The 27,992-nt window shown below is 40.3% G+C and overlaps 1 protein-coding gene and 1 pseudogene across 1 annotated transcript in view; both read left to right on the forward strand.

Moving 5' to 3' along the window:
• LOC134624791 (barrier-to-autointegration factor-like protein) overlaps positions 1-27,992 on the forward strand; it is a 361,649-nt gene that overhangs the window by 244,524 nt on the left and 89,133 nt on the right. The gene's annotated exons all lie outside the window — the stretch shown is intronic.
• Positions 1,889-5,444, forward strand: LOC134618354 (uridine 5'-monophosphate synthase-like; annotated as a pseudogene).

A 27,992-nucleotide genomic window follows, 5' to 3' on the forward strand; every position in this document is an offset into this window, starting at 1 on the left:
AAACAAAAACTTATTCTCTTTTTGCATAACATGAGCTTTTGGGTTTCTCCTCATCCACTGTCTCTGTCTCACATTCATTGCCAACACCCCTCACCACTTCTTTATGTTAAGGTGTTAATGAAACATGTCTGCCATCAGGTTCATTTTAAACACAAACATCTGTCAGAGCACAACTCCTGCTGTTTCATCCCCTTTAACTTCCATTCCCCAAATGTTCTGTAATGTTCCCTGATCTCTGAAGCCACCTTTTGTTGCCATATCTGTTGTTTCAAATGCATTTCGATCACGGTGGAAAGCATTTTGTGGGTCCTTCCGTATCAGAAGAAAGATGGAGAGTTATTTTGCTAAGCCACTTTTAAAGCCATGTAGTGTTGTTAGTGTACCACCAAAACAACTTTTAGCTCCAGTGGGTCAGTTTTACTGACATATACAGACATGACACCACAATAAAATCAGATTAAAATAAAACTGGTGTGACAGTTTTTATTAGGGTGAATCTCCATTCTTTGTAGTGAAGTGTAATTCCCTTTGTTACAAGGGAAGCACTCCTGTAAGTGTCCTGTGTCTGTCTGTGGTCAGTGTCCTGCTGTTCTCAGAGCAGCTGATAACTGAAACAGCCTTTCTTTTAAAGGATAAGAACTGTTACTTTTGATGTGCTATTGCATCTGCTATTAATCTTTAATTCACCATGAACGTGATGTGTCATCAGCAATACAAATTATAGGCTCTATTTAAAAAAAATAAAATAAAAATAAAAGCAGAACTGGCTCACCTAAAAATGTAACTGTCCTTTCAAAAACAAGTTGGAGAATTCACTTTCCCAATGAATTACATTTTTTTGAATTCATTTTTTTTATCACTTGTTATTCAGGCATTTTGTTCAGTGCTATTTTACATTATTTTGATGAATTTGTTTTTTATGTTGCTGGTGTCAGACTCTGAACCACTGTGGACTGAATCTTTGTAATAAACTGATAAAAACACATGGCTGTTGGTGAGACTGAATTCATTCCTAGTTATTTCTCGGGTGAGAATGGGACATGCTCTGCCAAACAGAATTATTATAGTTTTATACAGTGTCTGAAGTTTCCACAGATATTTTTATTTTCACTTCAAGTTTAGTGTCAGTCTCCAGGGTGGTTTACCAGTTTCAGTTTAGGTATTATTATTAGGAAATGTGCGTATTGCTTTCAGACTTCATTTGAATTCGACTGTCTGTCTATATATCTATATTGTAGTGGTTACATTCTGCACAATAGTACAGTAATATAATGCAACAAGCCCATGACTCTCAGTTCAATTCAGTTTTATTTATATAATAAAAATACCCCCTTTTGAACATGACTTTGTGACAATGGGAAGGAAAAACACCCTTTTACCAGGATGAAACCTCAGACAGAACCAGGCTCTCAGAAGGGCGGCCATCTGCCATGATAATGTCAATGACAGAGGCATAACTGTCTTTTTAAGCATATTACCCCAAACCCTACGACATAAAAATAAAGAAAGAAATTTCCCATATATGTTTTTATTATTATTATTATTTTATTTATTATTATCAGCAAAGGCCATCATTTTGGATAGTTAACTATTTAAACCCTAAGAAAGACTAGTTTAAAAAGCCTCCTCCCTTATATGACCAAAACTGTTAAAGCCAAAAATATAACATAAAATATATTTTCTTCATGTGTGAAAAATCGATTTGAAGTTATTTTTTGAATACATAGCTTATTAATGTGTGAGACATCCGTGCTTTTATTTCGGAACTCCCACTGAAGCGGGACTTCCGGTCAGGGTGTATCTTTCTCGTTGATTCGTCCCATTCTTCATCTGCTGGAGCCTATCAGAGCTGAGAGGCGGGGCATCAGCCTGCCGCAACTTCCACAAACAACGATTCTTTCTACCAGACTTCATCACACGTCCTCAATGAGCTACGCGACATTTTATCTGTAAATATTAAATGCTCTTAAAACATACATTGACGCTTTTATTCTGAAACATTTGACGGAAGGGTTCCAGGTAGGAGTTAAAGTCCAGCTGAAGCTCGTGAATACGGAGAGCGTGGACGGCGCTTCACTGACAGTTTAATCCTGAAGCTCCACGACGTGAACGGAGTGAAGTTCGGAGAACAAAAGCTGAAGAGCGGCCTGCTGGCTCCCATTAAATCGACCTGAGGGCGCTCGTGTCCCACCCCACGCTCACGAACCAGGTAACCACGTGCTGCCTTCATGACTGCACAACATACTGACTTCAGAACAGCTTAAAGCGACACCTCATTCACTTTCCGAAGGCAAACGTGTCTGTGTAGGCTCCTGTGTAACATTAATACTCACGCGGTGTGTTTTACAGTAATTTAGCAGACTTAATGGTTGAGTTTCAGTGAAGCCCTCCTTTCACAGAAAATATTGTAAGACAGTTAAAACAGGCTGGACCTGTCAGCAGCTAATCACTCACTCAAGCCTCAATAATCTTTATATGAATCAGCAGCTTTCTGCAGCAGCACGGCTCCTCTTCAGGTCACTCAGGACAAGATAAGGATGAGCAGTTCAAACCATTCAGCATTAAACAGCTGATCATTTAAATGTATCAGCTTTTTAATGAATATTTTATTAAAAGTTCATCATCTGCAGCACATCACTCTAAACTGTGCTCATTTTTCTCTTCTCTCCTTTATCTTTTTTTTTCTTCCAGGTTGTGAGTCTCATCTACGAGCAAGTGCAAGAAGAGGGGCTGCAGTTCCACTCTGTGTTCCTTACACAGCCTTGCCTTTGGCCACAGTGATCTGCTCATGACATGAACTACCCATGGTCATCAGGTGGAAGGAGGCAAAGACTATGGTGAGCCGCCCTCAACTGATCGGATGTTCAAAACCACTAACAGGGTGACCAGCGGCACCAGCATCCTGGAGACGGCTGAAGTGCTCTGCAAAGAGGGGCTGAAGGTCCAGAATCTAACGTTACAGCAAAGCTAATAATACGATCGTTACGCTGCACTGATGTCAGCAAGAGCAGCAGCACACAAGAATGACCTCTGACATGTTTTTATTCAAGGTGACGGATGCAGTGGTCCTAATGGACAGAGAGCAAGGTGGTGTGGAGATGTTGGCTTCAAAGGGAATCAAGCTCCATCCCATCATCTCCATATCTCAGCTGCTCCGTGTGCTGCAGGCAGCCGAACGCATCGACGCCCAAACCGCCCAGAGTGTCCACAAGTTCATCCAGGACAACAACAGGTACAACTTTACAGAGTTTTTTCTCCTCAGTGGGGCTCATTGTTTACTTGTGTTGCTTCACAATCCAGGAACAAAAAGTCAGTAAAGTCACTCTGTCACCTTCACTCTCTCTCAGCCCCAAGAATGGCAGCGACTCTCCTGCCAGTAAGAAGCTGCAGCTCAGTTATTCAGACAGAGCCGAGTTACCAAGTATGTAGTCTTACAACTTTAATTATCTAAAGTTATTTAAAGTCCAAGCAGACACTGGTGGTGTTTTCTTTGGTTTCTCATTTTCTGTTCCTTCTTCATTTGTTCCTTCTTGTATCTGCAGACTTTCACCCTCCAGCATCAAAGCTGCTGAAGATTATGGAGGAGAAGCAGTCCAACCTTTGTGTGTCTGCTGATGTAACCAACAGCGAGGAGCTGCTGCAGCCGAGTCGCTCGGTCCAAAGATCTGCATGCTGAAGACCCATGTAGACGTCCTGGAGGTACAGCAGGAACAACTCAAACCTTCAGTCTGTACATGTAACAAACAAGCTGATGGGTTTTTCTATATGTGTTACAGGACTACACATCAGCCTTCATTCAGAAAGTGCAAGCCTTAGCAGAGAAACACAACTTCCTCATCTTTGAAGATCGCAAGTTTGCTGACATCGGGAACACAGTCAAGCATCAGTATGAGGGTGAGACCATTTCACACTTTCTTTTGGTCGTGTAAATTCAAGATGACATAAAATTGTGTTGTTTATATCCAAAGTATTCGAACGCTGTGATCTTCTGTCTTTTCTGCAGGTGGTTTGTACCAGATTTCCTCCTGGTCCCACATAGTAAACGCCCACGCAGTGCCGGGGCCGGGAGTGCTGAAAGGTCTGAGCGCTGCAGGAAAGCCTCTGGGCCGAGGCTGTTTGCTCATAGCTCAGATGAGCTTCCAGGGATCACTGGCTGCTGGTGAATACACAAAGGCTGCGGTGAGCACATCTGTGTGGGACTTGTTCTCAGTTTGTTTACATGTGCTTTGTGTTTCAGCTTACAGCTGTTTTGTGTTGCACAGGTGCAAATGGCAGAGGAGCACTCGGACTTTGTGATGGGGTTTATCTGTGGCTCCAAGCTCACAGAGAGGCCAGAGTTCATCCACATGACCCCCGGGGTGCAGATGCAGGCTGGAGGTAAATCTGACTGCTTTTGTTGAACATTTTCACTTTTATTCATAAATTCACAACAGAAGAACTACAAAGTGAGGTGTGCACAGTGTTGATATGAAACCCCCCGAGTGAAGACACATGGATACACAGTGCATGCTTTTAGTGTTACATCCTTTGTGGTTGTAACTCGTGGAGCTCCATCCTACACAGTCTGTACAGCTGAAGGTGAAGCCTGCACCGTCTGATCAGGAGATTCAGAGATTTGTGTGAAGTCGTTCTGTTTTTGTAAAGTTCAGGTCAAACTGCACCTCAGACAACCTTGAAGTCTGTGTTTTGCCATGACTCATTTCTACCACAGGGTGGTGCTGTAGTACATCAAACTAGCTATAGCTGTTGCTAATCTCCCAAAGTCTGCAGCAGTCTCCCCCTTTAACCCCATTTCCCTTCTCTCGGTCTCCTTCCCCCCTCACAGGAGATCTGCTGGGCCAGCAGTACACCACTCCAGAGGAAGTTGTCTACAACAAAGGCTCTGATGTCATCATCGTGGGACGAGGCATTTTGGCAGCCTCTGATAGGGCGGAAGCTGCAGAGTTGTACAGAAAGTCGGGCTGGGACGCTTACAGAAAGAGAGTGGGCCAGAGCAGCATCTGAATGTTTTTCTGTGAGTCTGTTGTGCTCAGTGCTGTCAGTGCTGCTGCATGCTGAGGGTCACAGACACCAACAGACTCAATAAACTGATCCACAAGACCAGTAATGTTGTGGGGATGGAGCTGGACTCTGTTAGGTGGTGTCTGAGAGGCGGATGTTGTCCAAGATAAGGACAATAATGGATATTACCTCCCACCCACTTCATGACATGCTGGCTAGCCACAGGAGCAGGTTCAGTGAGAGACTGAGATTACCCATAATGCACCACTGAACGACACAGGAAATCATTCCAGCCTGTGACCATCTCCCTGTACAACTCCTCCATCTAACACACTGTAACACTGTAGTTACACCCTTTTTACACAAAAAACAAATAAAATGACAAAGTTCACAGGTTAGAGTCCAATCATATATATTCCACCTCTGTAATATTCTTTGTCAGTATTATTTATAATCATCTCTGTAAATATTTATATTTATAATTAAAATTATAAAAGATTTGTATATATTACTGCTATTTCCTAAATTTGTAAACTCTGTAACATATTGTATATGTAAATAGTTTCATCTGTTACTGTCTTGGAGCAGCTGTAACTCATAATCTCCTCAGGGATTAATAAAATATTCTGATTGTGAAATAATTCTGCGTCCAGTTTCAAAGTGCAGCTGTAACAGGACCTGTGCAGGTAAACTGAGTGTTTGTAGGCAGCGTGTGATGATGTACACGGTAATGTTTGCTTCTGATATCACATCAGTGTTTGACACTTGCAGCTTCTTCTTGGCAGGTGTGTATTTTACTGTTGATCTGCTGCTTTAAACATTTCTGATTCCCTTTAATTTGTCCTCGATCCCTCAGCTATGTGAACAGTCTGCTGAGCGCTGTTGTGTTTAAATGCTGTAATCTACAAACAGCAGTCTCACATAGTTACTGTTTTTTGTCCATGTGGCTGAGAGTGGTGTGCAGGACGTGGGTGATGCGTCCTCTGTGGATCTGTTTGGGTGAATATAGTGAAATTTGATGCTTAATTTTGCAGTGAAACTTGTTTCTTGGATGGAAAAGAGACTATATAGCAACAACACAAGCTGTACATACTGGAAGAATACGTTTTATATGTCAGATAACACTGTAAGAGAACTTTAAGCTTTATACTGGTGTCAGTTTTTAGAGTGTTTTTGCACTTTTTTAGTTTGTTTCTGCCAAACAGGAAAAATATTAAACTACGGTGGAAACAGAAACGGTTTTCTCGTCTGTGCTGGAATCTCACAGACCTGCTGGTGTTTAACAGTTTTTCTCTACTCTGTTCAGGAAAATCCTCCCACACACCCACTCACTGTTAAACTTATGTAAAGCTACTGGTTTAACAAAATGATTTCCCACTGAGGAGAACAGATGTGACGTCCCGTCCAGGTGATCATCACAGAATCAGGAAGCCAACCAGACTCCCACCCTATTCAGTGGAACGCCCACTCGTCTGCACACATCACCCAGTACATCCTTACATGGAGAGTATAAAGTTTTTTTTTTTAGATTTGTTTTCTCTTCCTCCATGATTGGTCTAAACTTAATATCTTTTTTTCATTTATAATAATTTCAGCCTGTAAACTGTCCCTCAGCCAATTAATCTTACAGCCTGAGGAGAGAGGTGGCAGTTCCTGATCATCTAAACTCGTCATCACAGACGAGGGTCAGCTGATCAGTGTGCTGCATTTTGGACACAAACAGGTTCCACATTTTGACTTCACCACCACTTATGGATCGTGTAAGTTAAGAGAGGCTGGAGTCACCTCAGCACTGTGTCACTGATGGTTTTGAAGGAGCGTGTATGAGACTGTCCTGAGTAACTAATCTCTGACTTTCTCTGTTTGTCCTGTAGTGGCTACAACACGAGGTCAGACCAACCCTCTTCCACCTGCGGTTGACATCTCAGAGTCTGTGACCGATATGACCTCCAGCAGCTTTGTCATCTCACCAGTTTCAGGTTTCAGAGCACAGCTACCTCTGTGAACATTAATGAGCTTCTCCCTGGGAGGAAGTACACTGTTAACGTCTATGAGGTTACTGAGGGAGGAGCGGACAACCTCATTCTTATTAATTCACAAACAACTGGTGTGAACATTCTTTATATTTGTCTGTGAAGGTTCTCAGTCATCCAGGTCATCGTAGTCTAAGGAGCTTGGAAAGAAAAGCGTCTGGACTTCTTTAAGTTGCTTGAAGACGTTTCACCTCTCATCTGAGAAGCCCATTTCTGGTGTTATTTCCTGTCAACATCATCTTAATTTTAAAAATAAGTGCAGCCAGACTGAAATACAGTTTGTGTCATGCATCAACATTACACACACAGTGGTTCTAACTTGTTTGTTTCACAGCACCTGATGATCCCAAGGAAGGAAGTGGGAGATCCATCCATCATGATCAGCTGGGAAAAACCACTGGCTCCCATCACTGGTAAGCTATGCTAACATTTTCAGTCGCTGGCTACTGAACTCATCGGCCTGCACACGGGTAACTGTGTGGTCGTCCTCTGTGAAGGTGATGTGGTCGACACTCCATCAGTAGAAGGTGAAATCACAGAGCTGAACCTCCTGATACAGCAACATCTGTAACTCAGAGTGACCTTCGACCCAGGAACCTGTACACCATCAGGATCTTCGCCATTGAGGACACCCTGGAGGGTGAATCCATCTTTGTACATGTCAGTGAAGAACCACTGCCAGGTAAATGAGTTTGTCTGTGTAGGTGTACTACTGGCTGATTGTTCTGGCTCGCGTAAAAGATGTGAGGAATAATCCACGATGGTGAAATCCCGTCCCTGGTTCCTGTCAGCATCTCTAATATTTACATAGAATAATTTGATCTTCTGCCGGTACCTCCACAGATTTTGAATTAATACACTCAGAGCACCAACCTGCTTTGTGTCTTTAAGTGATGATGTAAGAACCCTGCTTCTGGGTTAAAACTACTCTCTGTTTTTCACATGTTTTCATGCTTTGTATCTGATTCTGTTGAATCTGAACATGCAATGGTCTCCAGGATCTGTAGGATGTGTTGTTGCAGGTTGCTGTCTTCACCCCTCTCTCACCAGGGCGGTGTCACACTCTGGGAGAGACAGACTGTAAGGAGTGGACCCAAAATGCAGACACGAATGAACGTGAAACAAAGCTTGATATAAACAAAGTGAGCTGTTTAATACGGCTGATGGGAAAATACTAAGGCAAACAAAGATGAGCCTAAACAAACAACCTATACTGGAGAAACTAAAACTTCAAAGTTACTTGGGACATGAAACATGGCAGCTTGGAAACATGGCAAGGAATAACAGATACACACACAGGAGGAAAACGAGGGAAGTGGGAACACATCGGGAAACAGCTGAACCAATGAGCATAACGACGTCACAGAGGAAGCGTAAAACCAAATACAATGAACACAGGACCACTTCAAAATAAAACAGGACATGACATGACAACATGAACTTGACAACATAAGACAAACAGACATGAACCACATGAAGGGTAAGGGAGATTTAACACAGGGGTAGGAAGACACAACGGTCTAATAAACAAATGAACTTAAACATAAAACATAAACTAGAACTCAAAACGCTGGGTCAACAGACCAGGAACGTGACAAGCGGAGCTGCACCTTGCTCCCTGCCTCTGGCCTCGCCTACAATGCTCACCTGTGGCCATCTACCATATTCACCTGCTGGCTTCTCATCATGTCCAAAAGTTGATTCTGTTCATCTGGACGTAACGTTTTCAGTGGGAGAAACGTTTCGTCACTCATCCAAGTTATAAACAGGACATTTGCTTCATTAAACCTCCCTATATGGACTCAAACTGTGTTATGAATATTTTGTGTAGTTGTGACCTGGGTTTTGTAACCTTGTAAACCAAAATATCTGAAAACTTTATGTTTGTGCATCTATAGATGAAAATGTGTGTTTTTATAAAAAATATTTATACAAGTTACCTTTTTTTGTTAAGGTCTGGTTATAGATACAGAGCAAAAAACTACATTTAAAACTCACGTCCCCAGTTTGTGTGTGAGATTTCCTTTCCTTTCAGCTAACTGGTGTATGCCATGTCAATCATAAATGTAACTATCCAATCAGAGAGCAGATAGGTTTCCTGTCAGATGAACACTTTGTACAAGGAGAGGAGAAGGTCGTTAGGAGGAACCACAAGGAATTACCAGGTGAGCCGGATAAAAATACTTGTAACCAAACTTTGAGCCCATAGTGGAGGTTTAATGAAGCTTGTTTGGATGAAAACGATCATGTGCAATGCTCCAGTTTGACCTCATGGGGGCAGTGCTGTTACACACTCAGACAGCAGGACATAATAACAGTGTTGGAGTGTGAAAGTAAACCAGCTTTAAACCATAAACCATCTTTTTTCTGAGTATTTCCAGAGTGATTTCTGATGACATCAAACTGTTTGTGTGTTTGTTGTCACAGCCATCAGTGACACCAGCACACAAAAGCAACACAACAGCAGTTAAATACTCAGAGGAACAATTCATTTCTAATATCTGACCAGTTCATTCATGTGTTTATGTGTTCATATCATTCTGGGTCAGGAGCAGGTTTATTGCATAATTTAAGTAAAGGAAACAAACACACAGCTGAGTAAAGAGATGGTGTCACAGAAAGTAAAAGATGTAACAGAAGAACAAAGTCAGCAGCAGCAAACTTTCACTGATGAACCACTTTGAGCTGAATATTCACAACCTGGACTTCTGCCGTCCTTTCATGAAGACAGAGGCTCAGGTCACGAAGCTGATTCTAACTTTGAGAGACGCAGGCTCCAAATCCACCCTCTACACCCCACTGTGGACTGTCCTGCAGAGCTGCACAGATGGTTGATGATGGGATTTTATTATTTTTTATTTATTGTGCACAGAAACGGAGCTATGGATTAAATCTGTTAGGATTCAACGGGCAAACGTTTTTCACTCAGATGTTAAGAGTTTCACCTTTTTCTGAGCTGATTTTAACCCTTTGGTGTGACTGAGTGGAGTGTGATCTTATTATAATATTTATGTTCACCTAAGGTTACTTTTTGCCTTATTTAAGAAGACATGCTAAACATTGGATGACTGTATCAGTGTTGCAAGTTTTTATTAATTTCTCCATTTATTTATTGTCCTGTTTTACATATTTAATACTGATTCAGCAGATGAGGTTCTCCAGAGACAGATGAAGGGAGATTATTGGGCGAGCTAGATCACCATGGTAACTAATGATGAAGATGTGTGAAATGCAGGATTGTGTCAATAAAGATGCACTTTTAACCAGAGGCATACAAAGGAAGGTCAAAGGTCAGATCTTTCTGTATGTTCGCCGGCTCAGTAAACTCTAAAACCCCAGCAGGTGACATGACTGTGGGTGTCATCTTTCACTGTTTCTGCTCCAGGCTCTGTGTGCACTCACATACTGAAGAGTGTTTTATTGGTCATGTGACTCTTCTTCCTTGTGATAAGAGACTCAGTGAAAACATTTTAAACTAAAACTTTGATCATAACTGTGGAACTAAGGAGCAGATCAGCTCAAACACACTGCAGTGAAAATTGTTTATTTACAGTGAAGTGACAAATAACAAGACACAGAAACAAACCAGGGATCTCAGGTGATGCAGGGACAAAGTGGAAACAGCAGGTAGTGACTGACAAGCTCGTGATTAGAAATCTGTCTGAATATGAGTGAGAGGATTTAGTGGAAAGTGGAGTTCACTGGTCAAACGTTTTTGGTGGGGCTTGAGGACAGGTGGGAGATTTATGCAGGTGATGGTGAAGAAAGCTCTTGGCAGACGTCCTTCTGTAAGATCCTGATCTGCTGGTGATCTGGGCAGAGGACTCTGGAGAAGTAAAGAGTGCAGATTACAACCTTGACAAAGTTCATCTTTAAACTAAACATCGAAGTGACTGGTCACCACTAAAGCAGAGACAATGATCAGCCACGCTGCTCCTTAACTACACCAGCCTGATTGAGCCAAAGCATCCTCAGGTGTGTCAGGGAAACCCAGCACACCATGGCCACGCCCCTTCGTCCTCTTGTTCCTGAATAGGAAAACAATAAAAGTAAATCCAGCCACCTCAAATCCCAACAACAACCTGCTCCTGCCCAGGTTGAGTATTTAGCATCAGTTACCATGGTGATTTAGCCAGGTAAACCTTTATTTCAAATCAACTTTATTTACAATAACACCAGTTCACTTTATATTAGTGTGTTCATTCAGACTTGTTCCTGATGTTTGACTTTGCTAATGACACTCGTGGCCTCAGGATCCCACGTTTCATTGGTTTGTTTGTTTTCTGTTACTGTATTAATGAGACCGTGGAGTCTTATCAGCTGACGTTAGCTTGCTTGGTTATCAAGGTGTACCCACAGACTGTCTTTCATCATCATCATCACTATCACCTTTAGGAGTCCTTTGACCTTCAGGTAGAAAAGAGGCGTGGCCACAGCTGGAATATACAGACCATGGAGGGAGGAGTGTGAGTGAGCTCTGATATCTGTCACACTGATTTATGCTGTGACGGTATTTAAAAATGTCTCTAAATATGAAACATGTCATTATCTCTGTTACAGCCGACATCATAAGATGCTGCTGTACGTGGACTTTAACAAAAGTGTTCATGATGGAGATTAGTCAACTTTAACAAGGTTTAAAATATGAGGATGTCAAGATGTTCTACTTTTTTTAATTAAAGTCAATCAGGTCAAAGGCAGGACACAGAGGAGACAAGGGGACTGTGGCAGGGGTGCGGTCTCTGGCTTTGAGCTCTGTGCTGAAGAGTGTCAGTGTGCACTGGAAGAAGATGCAGCTTTGTGCTCGTCCATTTTATCTTCTAAAAAGGATTCAGTTTATTTTAATCCTTTGGCTTTAACATGAAAATAATAATTTCTGCCTAAGTTTTACCGCACCTAAATGATCAAACCCCCAAAAAGTCATAAAATGATCATATACTCCATTGTTCCATTTCCATGTGTCAAACAAAACCAGAATTAGGAAATTAAAAGAAAAAGGTTAATCATATTATTTCTCAGAACACTTCAGTGATTCTCCTCTCGAGTATGTTTGCTCCGGGCCTGCAAACCTGTGTAAAAGGAATAACATCAGTTTCATCATCATATTAAACCTTTTGAACTCCTGGCTCCACCCACAGCCTGCATCCTCAGAACTGCCTACAAACAAACCTGTGTGTTAACATCACATTTGAAACTCACTGTGATCCAATCTGTGCTGTAAGAAACAAAACTTAGAACAGTTATCAGTCATGTGCTTCATACAAAATTTGCACATTTTTTAATTTCACATCAAAATGAAAAAATATGCATAAATATTTTATTCAAATATTTAATAACTCATCTGTATCTTCTACCTGTTTCAGTAAATCCATATTCTCTATGACTGTCATTTCTCTTCCTCTTTGCCCTTCTTCACTAACAGTCCCTCAACTGTGGATTTTAACAAATATATTTGCCTTTTCCTCATCTTTAACAGCTGTTGCTTCTCCATCCCTCAATATTGGATATCCATACTTCCTTTTTATATCATTCATCCTTCCAGTCATTGAGCAAACATCGTGTATTTTTGTCTCCCTCAGAATTACAAAAGCTCCTCCTCTTTGCATTTTTAATGATTCTTCTTACCTTAGCTTGTGATTTTTTTTATATTCAACAAGATTCTGAAAACTGTGATTCCTCTTTAATATCTTTATTCCAATACTTCACTTTATCAGACTTCTTTGACCCCCAAGGTACAACCTTCTTTTCCCTTCTTTCTTCGTTACCGCCCAATTTGCCGTCTCTAAAACTGCCTCACAAATAGAACAATTTAACTCAACATTCATATCAACCTTTTGCATTTCCCGATCACTGACTAATCTAAATGTATCCCAGTCAGCATTTATCACTAAAACACTACTTCTACAACTCCCAATTTCCTGTTTCTCTACACTCGTCTCTCTCTGTCATTATAGGATAATGGTCACTACCTACAGTTGTCTCTTTTAGTACCTGCCATGAACAAATACCTGCTAATGAGTCTGACACTAATGTGAGGTCCATTGCTGATTCTGCATCTGTTCTACCATTCACTCTTGGACCACCTCCGTCATTCAGACACACAGAATTTTTTTTTTTTTATCTCTATCAATTCCTCGATCACTGCTCCATTCTGATCATTATAATCCCCCCATAGTGTGCTGTGTGCACCAAATTACTTTTCCCATTAAAAATGTGCCAAGTTCCTCTACTGAGAAAAGTTTGTTACCCGGATTGTAAAAATAGATCACTCAGATATTTCTTCAACAGATTTCAATTATAATATATTCTAAGTGTGTCCCTAATTGGGTTCCTTGCTTTACAAATGTTGCACATCCTCCACCATTATCCTCCTTTCTATCTCGGCGGACACCATCAGAATCAGAATGGTCATGGTCTGGGTGAGTGCGGGGTTTTTCCACTCCACTGGGCTCCACCTTCAGGCAGAGACTCCAATCAGCCTCCACACCTGCTTCCAATCCAGTCACCAGCATATAAGACCAGCATTCACAACAGACCTCTGCCAGATCTCCTGCTAACTCACATTAGTGCTGGGTCACCAAGCCCTCGTGAGAGCCCTTAACTACTGCTTTTCTCCTCACCGTGTTTTCTTTGTCATAGGACCCACCTGGCAGTCACGCTTCCCAAGCTAAGCTACTCACATCTCCGCCTGGACGCTGGTTCTGTCATCTGGTTTCTTCCTTTCCATCATTGGACTACACCTGCCTGCCTCCCTGCCAAGTCCCTCTCTCCAATTATATTCTGGACCCTCTCTGGACACTCCTCACCCAGAACCCCTTGGACACCCCTTCTTCGCATGACACTTTAACCTGCAGCACTGACTGCGTACCTCCATACAAGCCGCTGACTTCCTGTGTCGTTCAGTGGTGCTTTTTGGTAATGTCATCATAACCTTTACTGACAAAACTTCATTTCAGAGCAATAGAATCTGAGACTTTGTTTCACTGTAAGATTATAACAATGACAGCAATATAACTGTTTGTTGTTCAGCAGAACAGTGTCCAGTATGTTGGCTGATGTACGTTTTTCCATTTCAAAATAAAAGTTGGGCTGATTTTAACACCATTACAAGAAGTGTTTTAATTATTCTTTTTGACTCACACCCACATAAAGACTTATAATAATGTAAGTCTTATACTAGAAATTTCAAGGATGATTGAACATAACAACATAATTTTAAAACATAATTTTTAAAAAGTAAGTTACCATAAACTGTTTTTCAATTTAATAGAACTTGAAATATTTGGCAGTGGGTAAACAATTAGTATTGCAGAGTCAGAAACATCAAGTTACTCTTAGTACTGTATTCTTGTAATGAATAAGTTGTCCTAACAAAGTTATTTTAAGTAAGCTTTACTTTTTTAGTCACTTTCTCCTAACATCCTTTTCTCTCCCACAGTCGTCTTACAGATGCTTTCAGCATTTAACACGTTTCTGTTCTTCTGTTTTAACCACTATCCACAAGTTTCCATCCATGAGAATTTTAGCCAGCTGCACTTCTCCAAACTTCTTTTTCAACTCTCTGGACACTTAGCTGCACTTCCTCATCTTCCTCCCTGAACTCCGGGATTATTTTAAATTCCTTCCCCACCCTCTTTCTCCTCACAGTCCTGTCCCTTCATCCGAACTGTTCACCTCCAAACTCCGTTTATTCCTGAATACAGGAGTATTCTGTGTCCTGAAACTTCCCTCCTCTCTTCTGCTTCTCCCTCTTCCTTTTCCTCCCCACTAGAAACCGGGATCCAGTCTCCATTTCATCCATGGATTTCCTGAGACACCATTCCAGCCAGTCACACACCAGTCACAACGGTTTTCCTCGTTCTTAAACAGTTCTGCGGAAAAGCTCAACCCGTTGATCCAGCTCTCAGCGCACCAACACCAGACCGTTGTCTTTCCCACAGATCCAAACATGTGAGCTGCATTCAAGTCACAGTGTAAAAGTGGAATATCTGAGCTTCCTCTTTACTCTTGTTAGGGTTTATTTCTTTGTTAGTTTTTATTGTTGGTTTATTAATAAACATGACGCTTATTTTTCTAAATAAACACAACATCTCATCATCCCTCTGCTAGAATACACAGAGTCAGCAATTATAGACACTACAAACACACTACCATAACATCAGCTTTAGGCGATTTAGGCGATTATACGTGGATTATACTTTGCAGATTTCTCTTCACCGAGTAGTGACGTCACGAAGCTTCGGCCGCCACTGGTGTCACGTGTTCTGGCGAGGGAGTTTCCGCTTCGGGCCTATCTGCAGAACTTTTTCACGTTTAAACAAAACTGACTTTCAGGCTTGTTTAAACTTAAACTCTTATATTTATGAGAAATACCAACAGACTCAGACATTTAGAGCAAGTTAAATGTTGGAGCAGAAGAACCAGAAAACACGGAAATGGTGGCTGGAACTGCTCTTACTGTTACTGTTGGAGTGGCTGTTCTTCTTGTTGTTTTCTGTCTTCATGAGTGCTTCAGGAGGTGAGAATTAACAGCTAGAAAACCAAACTGCGCTTCTATTTGGTTTATAGAAGAAGATGAAGAATCATTCTGGTTTGGATGTTTCCAGTCCTTCCTTAAGAATTACTGTAATGTTATTTTAGTTTGTGTGTGTGAAGGCGAAACGAGGCTGGGTGGAAACATCTGTAATCCAGCTGTGACAGACACAAAGAAGTGTAATGTGTGTGTCAGTGTGATGTGTTGTAGTGTCAGGAGTCAGTATACAGCTACAAAGCTTTTTGTTCAGTGGATACAAACAGCTGTAGCTCCATAAAGGCAGCATGCAGAGACTCACAGTGTCTTATAATGAGAGGCTGCTTTCTCTCACACATTATGTTCACTTATTATCAGCACATGTTGTTGTTTGTGCAACAGAGTTATTGTAGTTTTGTATTTTCTCATTAGTTTTTATTTCATTTGGACTTTTTGTGTTTAGTTCAGTTTAGTTTCCAGATGATTTTCTTCTTTTTCAGATTTGATTATTTATTGCTTGAAGAGTTTTTAATGGTTTTATTCTTTTTTCATTCTCACTGTTTGGAGGTTTGTGTCAGAGGCCAGATTTAGGAGCATCAGTACAGCTGTTCCAATAAAAGCAGAGACTCAGTCTGACAGACATCCAGAGTCTCAATGAACTCGTCCATCAACAACATTTGATCAAACTAACAGATTCTAAAACTAAAGATTTGTTTTTATTTGTTCACAAAATGGTTTCAGATGATGTTTTTCATCCATCTCAGTCTTTCTCATGAACTTTGTCTCCAAACCTCTCAGCCTGAGCTTCCCTCTGATCAACTCCTTCATAATCTCGTCCTTTCTGCTCTCAATGAAAATCTGAACATGTTCAGCTCGGCCTCCTGTCTTTGTGTCAGAGTCTCCAAAGCAAACATCACAGCAGCTCACTGCCATCTTTAAACCTTCCCTTTCACTCTTGCTGCTGTCCTTCTGTCACAAATCAGCCCTGATGAAGATGCTCGGGATCAGGTGAGGAGGAGGAGAAGACTCGCTGTGGTGACGCCTGAAGGGAGCAGCTGACACAAGAAGAGACACAATCAAAGATCATCATCTAATAACAGAAGACAATCTTTTATTGTGTGTTTCTGATTGGCTGCTGTAGAAGTGAACAGTTGCACTTTGACCTTTAACCTCTCTGCTCTGTGTTGTTTCCTCTTTCAGACCAGAAAAACATCACAGCTGAGTCTGGACAGGACGTCACTCTGACATGTCGAGCTCCAAACAACAACTTCATAGCTGTAGAGTGGAGCAGAGCTGACCTGGGATATGAATATGTGTTTCTGTCCCGGAATGGTCACTTTGTTCCAGACAACCAGCATCCATCTTTTAAGAACCGGGTGGATCTGCAGGACAGACAGATGAAGGATGGAGACGTGTCTTTGATTCTGAAGAATGTGACAATTAATGACGCTGGAACATACCAGTGTCGTGTCTACATGGAAGAGACAGACTCATGGAAGAACAGCTATGTCTACCTTCATGTTGATCCTCCAGGTGAGTGAGTAGAGTTGAGTGTGTGTGTGATCAGAGGTGAAGCTGCTTCCTGGTTGTTGATGTTTGTTTGTTGTATGGATGAGCTGGTGGATGTCAGAGGTAGACAGATGTTTCTCCAGCTGTTGTCTTTGTGGCTGGTAGTCTAGAGTTGTAGAGCAGCATTGTTTGGGTAAGGTTAGAGCAGAAACAAAGACATTTATGAATCAGTCTCTTCTTCTCTTGCTCTCTAACTCGTCTGTAAACATGTGTGGGGAAACTCAATGTTAAAGCCTACAGCTGGAGGGGGAGGGGAGGGGTGAAGCTGGTGGTTGTGAGTCTGTGAAAGTGAATCCTGCCGGTGCCATAGCTGCTCACCTTTAACCTCTCTGCTCTGTTTTGTTTCAGGTCAGGTCAGAACAACATCACAGTGGAGATGTCACTCTGACATGTCACAAGCTGCCAACAGCTTCATCAGCCCGAGTGTTGATCCAACATAGACTCAGACATTTCTCTCAGTCACACTGAGAGACACTCTAACATTTTCCAACGTCGTCTACGTAACTTCTGCTGAAGGAAGAATAAAAGAAATGTAAATTTTGTAGATATTGTAAAGTTGTAAAGTTTCATATTTTTATGACTTCTTAGCTGTGTTTTGGGGTTTTATATGGATATTTAGCCTCTAAGAGTCTAAGGTTTCTGTGGAGACCACACATGGTGGTATTTGCATGAAACACAGTCGTGGATGGTTGCATACCTCCTGAGCCCCGTCACTGGAACTGTAAATCTGAGTTTCTATGAAGTTCTGCAGATTAATGATAATCAGTCTGGCTCAGGATCCTGTGATCAGGCTCAACTGAATGATGCACTAATTTGTTTGTTCATTAATAACACACATGTTACAAATGTTGATTGTTTTCCTTCATTCAGGTATTTTTAACATTATTATTTATGTATAAAAAGTGATGCTGCTTGTGTTGTATGTTTGGTCTTGTATGTGTGTTTGTGTTTCCTGCTGCTCACACACAGGATTAGAAAAGCCTGAAAACTCAGTGATCACAGAGTCTGTGAGCTCCAAATGTTTGCATGTAGGACAGAGAACAAAGGTCAGTGTGTGAGTGTCTCTGTGTTTGAAATAATAAACTACTGGATTAGTCTGATCCTGTTCTCATCCTCTGTTATTTCATCAATAAGTCTCAGTCACTCATCGTAAATGACCTCATTAATATTTTCCTACAAAAACTGGTTCATACGTGCATATTATTCTGTTGTAGCTTGGACACAGCTAATGTTTTATTTGGAAAGGCGTCAAACATCAGTCGATGTAAACTATACAGCAGCACGAGCTCCAACGTGCAGAGAGGTTTGCTCAACGGTTAAGAAATGTGAAAAAGGCTGTTAAGGTGGAATTCTAAGTTGAAAATAGTTCCCTGACACCTGGTTGATGAGGGAACAAGGTTGGTATCAAAGTTTGTTGTGTAAATGTGCACTTTGTTATTTCACGGAGCATAAAGCTGCTGACTGCTACTGAGTGTAACGGTTAAGTTTTCACCCACTAGAGGGCGCTCACGCACCTCGGTACATTTGTCATGTTTAGTCAGCGATGCAAATATGGAAGAAATATAGTATCATCAGAATCCAACTATTTTTAGACATTGAATTTATAACACTGAATTTTTATCCTCCAAATTTCCCTGCAAAAATATTCACCTGCAAAAATTCACCTGCAAAAAATTCACCTGCAAAAAATTCACCTGCAAAAATTCACCTGCAAAAAATTCACCTGCAAAAAATTCACCTGCAAAAATTCACCTGCAAAAAATTCACCATCAAATATTCACCTGCAAAAAATTCACCTGCAAAAAATTCACCATCAAATATTCACCTGCAAAAAATTCACCTGCAAAAATTCACCTGCAAAAGTGATGAACTTAAATGACCCAAGCCAGAGCAATCAGCACTAGTTCGAGTCGAGCGGCTCTCAGCCAATTAAATTACGCTGTTTGATCACATGACACCGTTAGCCAGCAGTGTGTCTCCTGAAGAGAGCTGATTAGAGGTGAGTGATTAAGTTTTTCTCCTAAATAGAGATCATTACAGAACGCCTAGTTCTACTTAAAATCCCATTCATTTTTCTTTTATTTTATCATCTACTCGAACTGAGGAAAACATTTGACTAACTCAACGAACATTTCCGCGCCTCCCCTGCCTGTCTGCAGAGGCAGTTTTGAATTTAGGAGTGGCAAGATGGCAGCGGCAAACCCTGGCGGTTCTCCGGTAAGTATATTGTGTTTTATCTTCAAGTTTGTCTTTTGAAACGTTAATTTTATTTAAATCCGTTGGTCACGTATAAGGTACACAGACGGGGTCTTTGCTCAACTCGTCTGAGGCGTGTCTCACTAAGCGCTACATGCTAGCATCCTGCTAACCGAGCTAATCTTTACATACTGTGCTCTACAAAATAGGATACGCGGTACAAAACCATAATCCGCAGATATTGATAGATAGACGAACACTGCAAATATAATGTGGGAGAACGGCATTGGGTGAAGGGGTAAAATACACCATGAATAAAGCCATAGAGTGAATGGCTGCCATGGTTGCAGAACGGCCTGATTTAATGACAAGAATGGGGAAGAGTGAGGTGAAGTGAACCAACCAAAGCCACAAAACACGGTCAGGCAAGGCGGGAATAGGGCAGTGATATGTCCGTCAGTATGAAGTTGGTGTGTGCTTTGGTGAACAAAGGAAGATGGGTGACTCGTGTTTCACTGAAATAGTGGTGAATTAAAACATCCTTTGTTGGGGAAATTTAGGTGTAAATGCATCCATACAGGCGAGACAGAGGCAGACCAGGCAGTGAAGAAAACAAGGCAAACATTAGAAATATTAAAACGGAAATATAGGATTAATATAACATACAATTAGGGAAAATTGAAGGAACACAATGTAAATTATACTGTAAAGTCATTAAAACAGCATAACCTGATTAAAAGAAACATGTAATTGGGTAGGATGGTGATGATGATGATGATGATAATAATAATATTAAAAAACATGTACAAGATGGGCATGTATACTTGTACCCAGAATTTAACAACTATAAAGTTGTGGCATGCCAGTACCTTACCCCATCCATTATATCCACACTTTCAGAAAAGGATATGGTCAATATCTTTACAAATACTATCTAAACTTAAACAGATAGCATAAGTTAAACAGGATATTCCCTCTGCATTCTTCTAGAGTGAATACATCAAATTAAACAAATAAGTAGTCTATGGCATTTAAAAGTGGTTACCTACAATTCTGAAATAATACTAATTCTTATTGATGATGATATTGTATTTGAAATCCTGGTGTAACACTGAACCCGACATCATAAAATGATTACCCTTGTAATGTCAGGGAGCTACAACCAAGGAGGGAAAATATTACTATCTCACCCCTTGTATCCAATTACATAACAGCACTGCTTGGTAAAGGTGTTGAATTAGCTGGGTCGCTCAGTTTGGGGAAAATTGTGGGTAGCCTGCAAGGGCCTCAACTTCTCCATTCCCACAATGTGCAACAAATGGGCACAGCTGATCTTCAAGATTGGAACATCGGCCAATTACTTCCAACTTTAACGTATTTTTGCAAAAATATTCTTAAAATTGTCTCTTTACACAGATCATAATGATACAAGATGGCACTTGTGTAATTTCCTATAAATTGAATACATCTAAATAATTGTTACCAACCCGGTAAATCCTGAAAAATGTTTTAACAGCTGTGTTAAATTAAACTTCATACTGACATATGCTGGAAAGTGCATTCATGAGACAATTTGTTTTATGCCTTCTAGAGCAGTAGCAATCAAAGATTTTAAGGATTCTTTTACATTTTTTTAAACACTTTGATTAAGGCATATGTTGTTCTTTATTATCAGATCTAAGTTTGTTTAAAGCTTCGAATGTTTTGCGGTACTTTTCTTTGTTTTCAGGGTTCGTGGCAACCACGGATGGGAAAATGTGGAGGTTGCACGGCTGATGTTTACTGTTCATGGCACAGGAAGAGGCAGTTTTATTTCAGGAATGAGTGTGCACAATCAAAGGTGTGTTCTCATAAAATACTGTCAACCTCCAATGTTACTGACATAAGATGGAAGGTGTTGCAGCTTTATTTCCATTATTTAAAAATACATAAACATTTAAAGGGTATAGCTTTATGAAAAAAGTTTTATAGTAAAATGTCTTTAGAGAACAGTGCCCTATCCAGCAGGATATATTGTCTGATATGTGTCAGGTGTTTTTTGTTGTTGTTGTTGTTGTTTCTTTCAATTTCCATTATTTACCCCTCAAGGAAGAAAATATTGGACAGGTCCTACAAACCCCAAAGAGCCTTCAGGACTCTGCCCTATTTTTAGTTATTCACACACCTTTTCCAGTCTGTTACTTCCTTCCCTGAATGTTCATTCTGTGTTAATGGTCTGGTTGTCATCTCATTTGTTGCCACTGATCATTACAACCCTTTTGGCACCTTTTAAGTGATATGCCTGGGTCCTTCCTGCATGCCCTGATAATGTATTATTACTGTTGTCATGCACACATTTCATGTAGGGTTAGAAACAAGCAGGGAATTTCTCATACACACCAAAGAAAGGCCATACCTAATTTAAATATTTTTTATATATTATTTCAGAATAGAGCGACTGTGGAGAGACCTCTGGGTGGCCATTACATGCTTTACTACGATGTTCTTCACAACCTTGAGGAAGAAGGCCTTCTTGACATTTCAAATGCTGCACACCTCTTTTGCTGCCATTACATCTTTCTTCCTCGACTGGAGGATGATTTTAATACATTTTGCAGTGGATGGGACAACCATCCACTGCGAACAGAAAACAACATGAGTCCCAACCAGCTGTGGGAGTTGGGTCACAGATATCACCCTGTTCCTGTTCCAGAAAACACACAGGTAAAGGTGCACATTTTTAGTACTCATTGATTCTCTTACAGAGAATGTGATGATTTTATGGCTAATTAAAGTCAGTCATAAATCCACAAACACAACAAGCTGAAAGTCAGTGATGCTGCTCGGTTTGCAGTCCTGAATATGACGGCACAAGCAGGATTCACTGCACTGTTAATGTTAGCTATGTTATATTGCTGCCTCTGTTTGGTGGTGTCGAGACAAACGGACTTTAACGTGTGTTTGAATGAGCTGACGGTTCACTCGTTAAGCTGAAAGAAAGATGCTTTAATCACAGGAGTCACACATGTGTCCACTGGACCATCTGGGACTCTTCTTGTTTAGCACTCGTAATAACACAAACACTAAATCCTCCTTCTCTTGTGCTGTTTTGTAGCAGTGTATACACCTGAGACTGTCACCTGTCTGTCTGTCTGTCCTCTCTCTCTGTTTCTTTCTCTCTGATTGTGGAATAAAAGTATGAACATGTATTTATAAGTTACACTTGTGTTTGAATCCTGCAGCTTATCACACATTTGATTTCCATGTGTGACGACTGCAAGTGTCCAGAGTGAGGACAGACTGAGAGACCCACTGCTGCACATCATCTGTGAGGCTTTGCACCCCTAATGATCCACCAGGACAAACTCAGCAGTGTGTGAGGAAGAGGAGGAGGAAGAGCCAGCAGCAGCTGACAGATGGAGAGAATAGACAGACTGTTCCCTGTTTGTGAAGGACTGATAGAAAAGTTTAAAATAACTAATTGTCTGTCCTGAATCAGTCTTGTTAGGTAATGTTCAAATAATGTTATCATTCCAGTGTTTTCAGTGTGGGAGAAAGTACTCAGGGCCTTCAAGTTAAACACTATGAAAGGCAGCAACAAGTTTAATATTCAGAAACCTAAAGTATATATCAGCAGCAGAATGGAGCTAAAATAAATGTTTGTTTCAGTTCTATGAAGCTTTGAGTATTTTGGATTAGTAGTACTGCTGTGTTTGTTGCATCATATTGCTGTAATTGTTTATATGCTTTATATATTGTGAGGTAAGTTGATCTATAGTGTTACATCATATTCTATAAGGATGTTATGTGTTTGTTTACTTTCTGCCCAGTTTGACCCATTTAGCAGAAGTCAGCCTGTTTAAGGCTCTGATATCTATTCTGTATGACTTAAAGCAGTTATGACATGGTCTGATTTTCTCACCCAATAAAGGAATATTTAATATATCAGTCTACTCTTCATTCTATCAGAAACAGTTTTCACAGCTCGTACATTTTCTTTTTACACATATATGCAAGCATTGAGCCAAATGTAATAATTCCAACATATTAAACAAACAACATTTGTCTCTTATATATAATACATCTATATATACACTGTCAAAGATATTTGTCTTTGAGTGAAGATTTAAGGTGACAGGACTTATAAATAACTGGAACTTGAATCTTTACTGAAGCTCAGTATTTGACTCAGAGTTCATTCACATGATTGTCACATCACATGTGCTGTACCAGTGTACCTGCACATGTGATGTGACAATAGAAGTGATTTGATTTGAGAGTTCAAACTCACTGCTGCAATAACTTATGATTAATATAATAACTATAATATTGGCCATATCATATTTACACTGACTTTAGTCTCATGAACAACATTAGCTAATTGTTATTTACTAGCTAATCTTAAATGACTGTTCAGTACAGATATGAAGGCCAACAATCATGTTTTACAGTCCTGTGGTCTCGGCCTCAGATACTTATTAAATCACACAAAGCTCGTGTAGAAACAAACACACGAACAAAAATATGTTCTCCTTCATTTCTGTCAAACAAAGCTGTATGAAACTGGGCAGCGCGACGGAGGCTAGACCGTCCCATTTCACGAGCCTCGCACTTCCGGCCTTAGCGGTCTTTGAGTACGCGGCCCTTGAGGATCGTTGAGGCTGCGTACTTTAATGCTGCAGACCCTGAATTGGGATACAGCCTTAATCACTCACCTCTAAACAGCTCTCTTTTCAGAAGACACACTGCTGGCTAACGGTGTCATGTGATCAAACAGCGTAATTTAATTGGCTGAGAGCCGCTCGACTCGATCTAGTGCTGATTGCTCTGGCTTGGGTCATTTAAGTTCATCACTTTTGCAGTTGAATTTTTGCAGGCGAATTTTTGATGGTGAATTTTTTGCAGGTGAATTTTTGCAGGTGAATTTTTTGCAGGTGAATTTTTGCAGGTGAATTTTTTGCAGGTGAATTTTTGCAGGTGAATATTTTTGCAGGGAAATTTGGAGGATAAAAATTCAGTGTTATAAATTCAATGTCTAAAAATAGTTGGATTCTGATGATACTATATTTCTTCCATAATATTCAAAGGTTTACAAGATTCACTGTTATATGCTTTTTAAGGTCAAAGACAATCGTAATGTGGTGTATTTATCTCAGGATATAGAAAAGGTAAGAGGCTAAATGTTAGAAGGGTTGAATAAATATACACGGCAAAAGCGCTCAATGTTCAAGGGCCTTAAAGGTGTCATCATTTAAAATAAATAATTCATTTATGATTAATAAATAAGGAAAAGGTTAAATATTTCAGTTACCAATGGTAATTTTATTCTGTATATTTTGTAGCTTTTACTGTGTGATCACATTCAAAGCTGTTCAGTAAAAGGATTGTGAACCATCAGTTTGGAGACCATCTTTTCATCCTGGGATGCTGTGCTCGATTCTTCACTTTAAATTATTCCTTTTTAATTTGTGTCATTGGCAGAGAAGATAAATCATGTGATCACTTTGAACAGATATATAATTATACTGAAATATTTCTTGTTTCCTATCGATCTGTCCTCCCCAAAGTTTTATGCCCAGCCTCCTTACATCATGTCACATGTCACCACAGATTTAAATGTAGGTTTGATGTCTTTGTGTGTTTGTTATTAACACTGGATTTTTGTCATATACTGAGGTTGGAATCATTTCTGGACTGTGAAGTGTTTCTGTCTGTGTCAGAGACGTTAACTTGATAGTGTGGATTAAATGTTGGATAATATTGATGAATTTTGTCTGTATGTGTCGAGAATCATGCTAACAGCTATCACACTGTTAATTTTACAGAAAGTGAAAAATAAATCAAATATTTGTGACATTTGTGAACATGATGAACTGACCCAGTACATGTAAAACATCCAGAGCAGCTCTATGGGCTCCAATTATGGTCACAAATATTTTGTATTTGTAAATCAGACTGTGTAGTTGTGAAGTTTTGTAACCTTGTAAACCAAAATATCTGTAAATGTTATGTTTGTGCATCTAAAGAAGAGAATTTGTGTGTGTGTGTGTGTGTGTGTGTTAAATGTTATTGTTAAAGTTTGATATAAAGCAAATATATAACAGATACAAGGCAAAAAAAAAAAAAAACTACATGTAAACTCTTCCAAGTTCCTGCTTCTGTGTGAGTTTCAACTTACGAGCACAAATTTTAACCTGATTGTCCTTCCTTTCAGCTGATTGGTCACTGTCACGCCAATCAGAGAACAGATGGGTTTGGCTTATGACGTGGTTTTGTGGTTTCACTTTACCAAGTTTCAGGTCCTGGAAGGGTGATACATTTTAAAGATGGAGGATGGCGACAGTACTGCTTCAGTGCAGTGTGAGTCAAGGCCCTTTCACATTGGATGCACCATGATGCGCTCACTGCTAACTACAGCGAAGGATCCAAAAGTTGTGTTGTGCTGGCTGCTGTGCTCTGCTTGTATGTCCACTACATGGACATGGATTTGTACATCTACCACACTACAGATCACTGAGAGCAGAGGAGATTTGAATTTTATGATTTCTTTTAATCTGAGGGAACTGATAAATGTTAGAGGACTTTTTAATCACTTATTTTTAAATTTAGTCCCCACCTCTGTGTTTGAACCAATAGAAAGCTGGTGCTCAGAGGAAGAGGGCGGGCTTTACTTGGTGTCAGTGACAGAAAAAAAGCTCAAATGAGTGAGAAGGACGATGAAGGAAACATCTGTGCTGTGTCTGCTCTGTAAGTAGAATCTCTGTGTTTGTTTGAATTCTTGTACTTTGACTGTCTGCTCTCCTGATAACTGATGATGGAGGAGAAGACATGAAAAACAAATCAGGCTGAATTCAAGTTCAAAACACCACGAGGACCAACTGCAGGTCTGAACTGACTCTTTATCTTTGCTCAGGAGTCGAGGAAACACAGCAGGCAGTGAAAAGCTCAAATCATTCACTCATTATATCAACACAGCTGCACAGTGGACACATGACTGTACTGTGTTATTTAAATGTAGTCTATATTTTGTACATGATCACAGTGTAGTTAGTGCACATTAGGTGCTGCTTTTAGGATAAAAACCTGTTTAAAGACTTACTCTCACTCTTCTACCAGTTGTTTTTTTTTCCAACTGAAAATGAGAACATCTCAGTTTTCTACATGACAAATGTGTAAAATTATAGAAGCTCAGATCACTCACTGCCCACAATGTTCTGTATTGATATAAGACTTTTGTTGATTTATTATTTTTGTTTTTCTCTGGTAGGCAGTGAACACCAGGATTTCTTTGATTTCAGTATTTATCTGTTACTTATATATATTTTAAACATGTTGCTGGTGCTAAATAGAAAATCAGCAGATTCATCAGAGAGAGACGAGTTTGTGTGTTTGTCAGCTGTTTGTGTGGAGTTGTTCTTTATGTTCACCTCAAACAGTGTTGGGAAAGTTACTTTTCTGTCAGGTTAACTGTCTACAGATTACAGATTACAGATTACATGCCCCAAAATGTATTTGTAACGTATTCTGAATACTTTGGATTAATTAATATATTATCATGGTTTTTACAACTACATGAATTTAATATTGCTGCATGATTTATTACTATTACTGAAGGTTCCTCGCCATACCAATACCAGCTAGATGTTTAAATCTTAATATAAAATGAGTAACAGTAGGGTGGACATTAGGTACGATCTCCTACCTTTAGAGCCTCTTAATGCATGTTTTGTTTTGGTTTCCACCAGTGTAGAATTACCAAAAATAGCCTTATATATGAAACATGAAAGTTGTGTAATCCCTTTATTTCAACAAAGTAACTGTATTCTGAACATCACGTTTTTGAACAGTAACTGTAACAGAATACAGTTACTCTTATTTAGTAATTTAAATACGTAACGTTGGTACATGTACTCTGTTACTCCCCAACACTGACCTTAAATCAACCTGAGTGTCGTTTCTCTTTAGTTCTGATCTCACTGCTGAACTGCACAACAAACCAAGGTCAGTAACCTTCTTCTGTCACAGTATAAACCTGATAAATTCTCACTGATATGACCTGATTGGGTTCATGTTTCACAATGTAAAGTCTATCAGATCATCAGTTTTTCATTTTAACCCTCACAGCTCGTCTGACTGTGAGTCCCAGCAGCTCTCAGTTCTTTAAATTAGACTTTGTGTCTCTGAGCTGTGAGGAGGACGACAGCTCTGCTGGATGGACTCTGAGGAGAAACACAAGCAAACAACAGAGGACAGTGTGGAGATGGGTGGGGAAAACCAGCTGGATCTTCCTGTGACGTCCTTGTTTACCCATCAGACGGTGGAGTTTACTGGTGTGAGTCCAGAGAGGGTCCCATCAGTAACATGGTTAACCTGACAGTCACTGGTAAGCTGAGTGTGTGGAGTTAGTGTTGATGAAGCTGTGTGTAAATGGATGAAATGCTGTAGTTTGTCTCTGTGCTGAGGTGGATCAGTGATCCTGCAGAGTCCTGTCCTCCCTGTGATGGAGGGAGATGACGTCACTCTGCTCTGTAAAACAAAGACCACTCCCTCCAACCTCCCAGCTGCTTTCTATAAAGATGGCTCCCTCATCAGGAAGCAGCCTACAGGTCACATGACCATCCAGCATGTTTCCAGGTCTGATGAAGGCCTCTACAAGTGTGACATCAGCGGTCATGGAGAGTCTCCATCCAGCTGGATCACTGTCA

The sequence above is a fragment of the Pelmatolapia mariae genome, linkage group LG3_W (assembly GCF_036321145.2).
Source record: "Pelmatolapia mariae isolate MD_Pm_ZW linkage group LG3_W, Pm_UMD_F_2, whole genome shotgun sequence".
Taxonomy (NCBI): domain Eukaryota; kingdom Metazoa; phylum Chordata; class Actinopteri; order Cichliformes; family Cichlidae; genus Pelmatolapia; species Pelmatolapia mariae.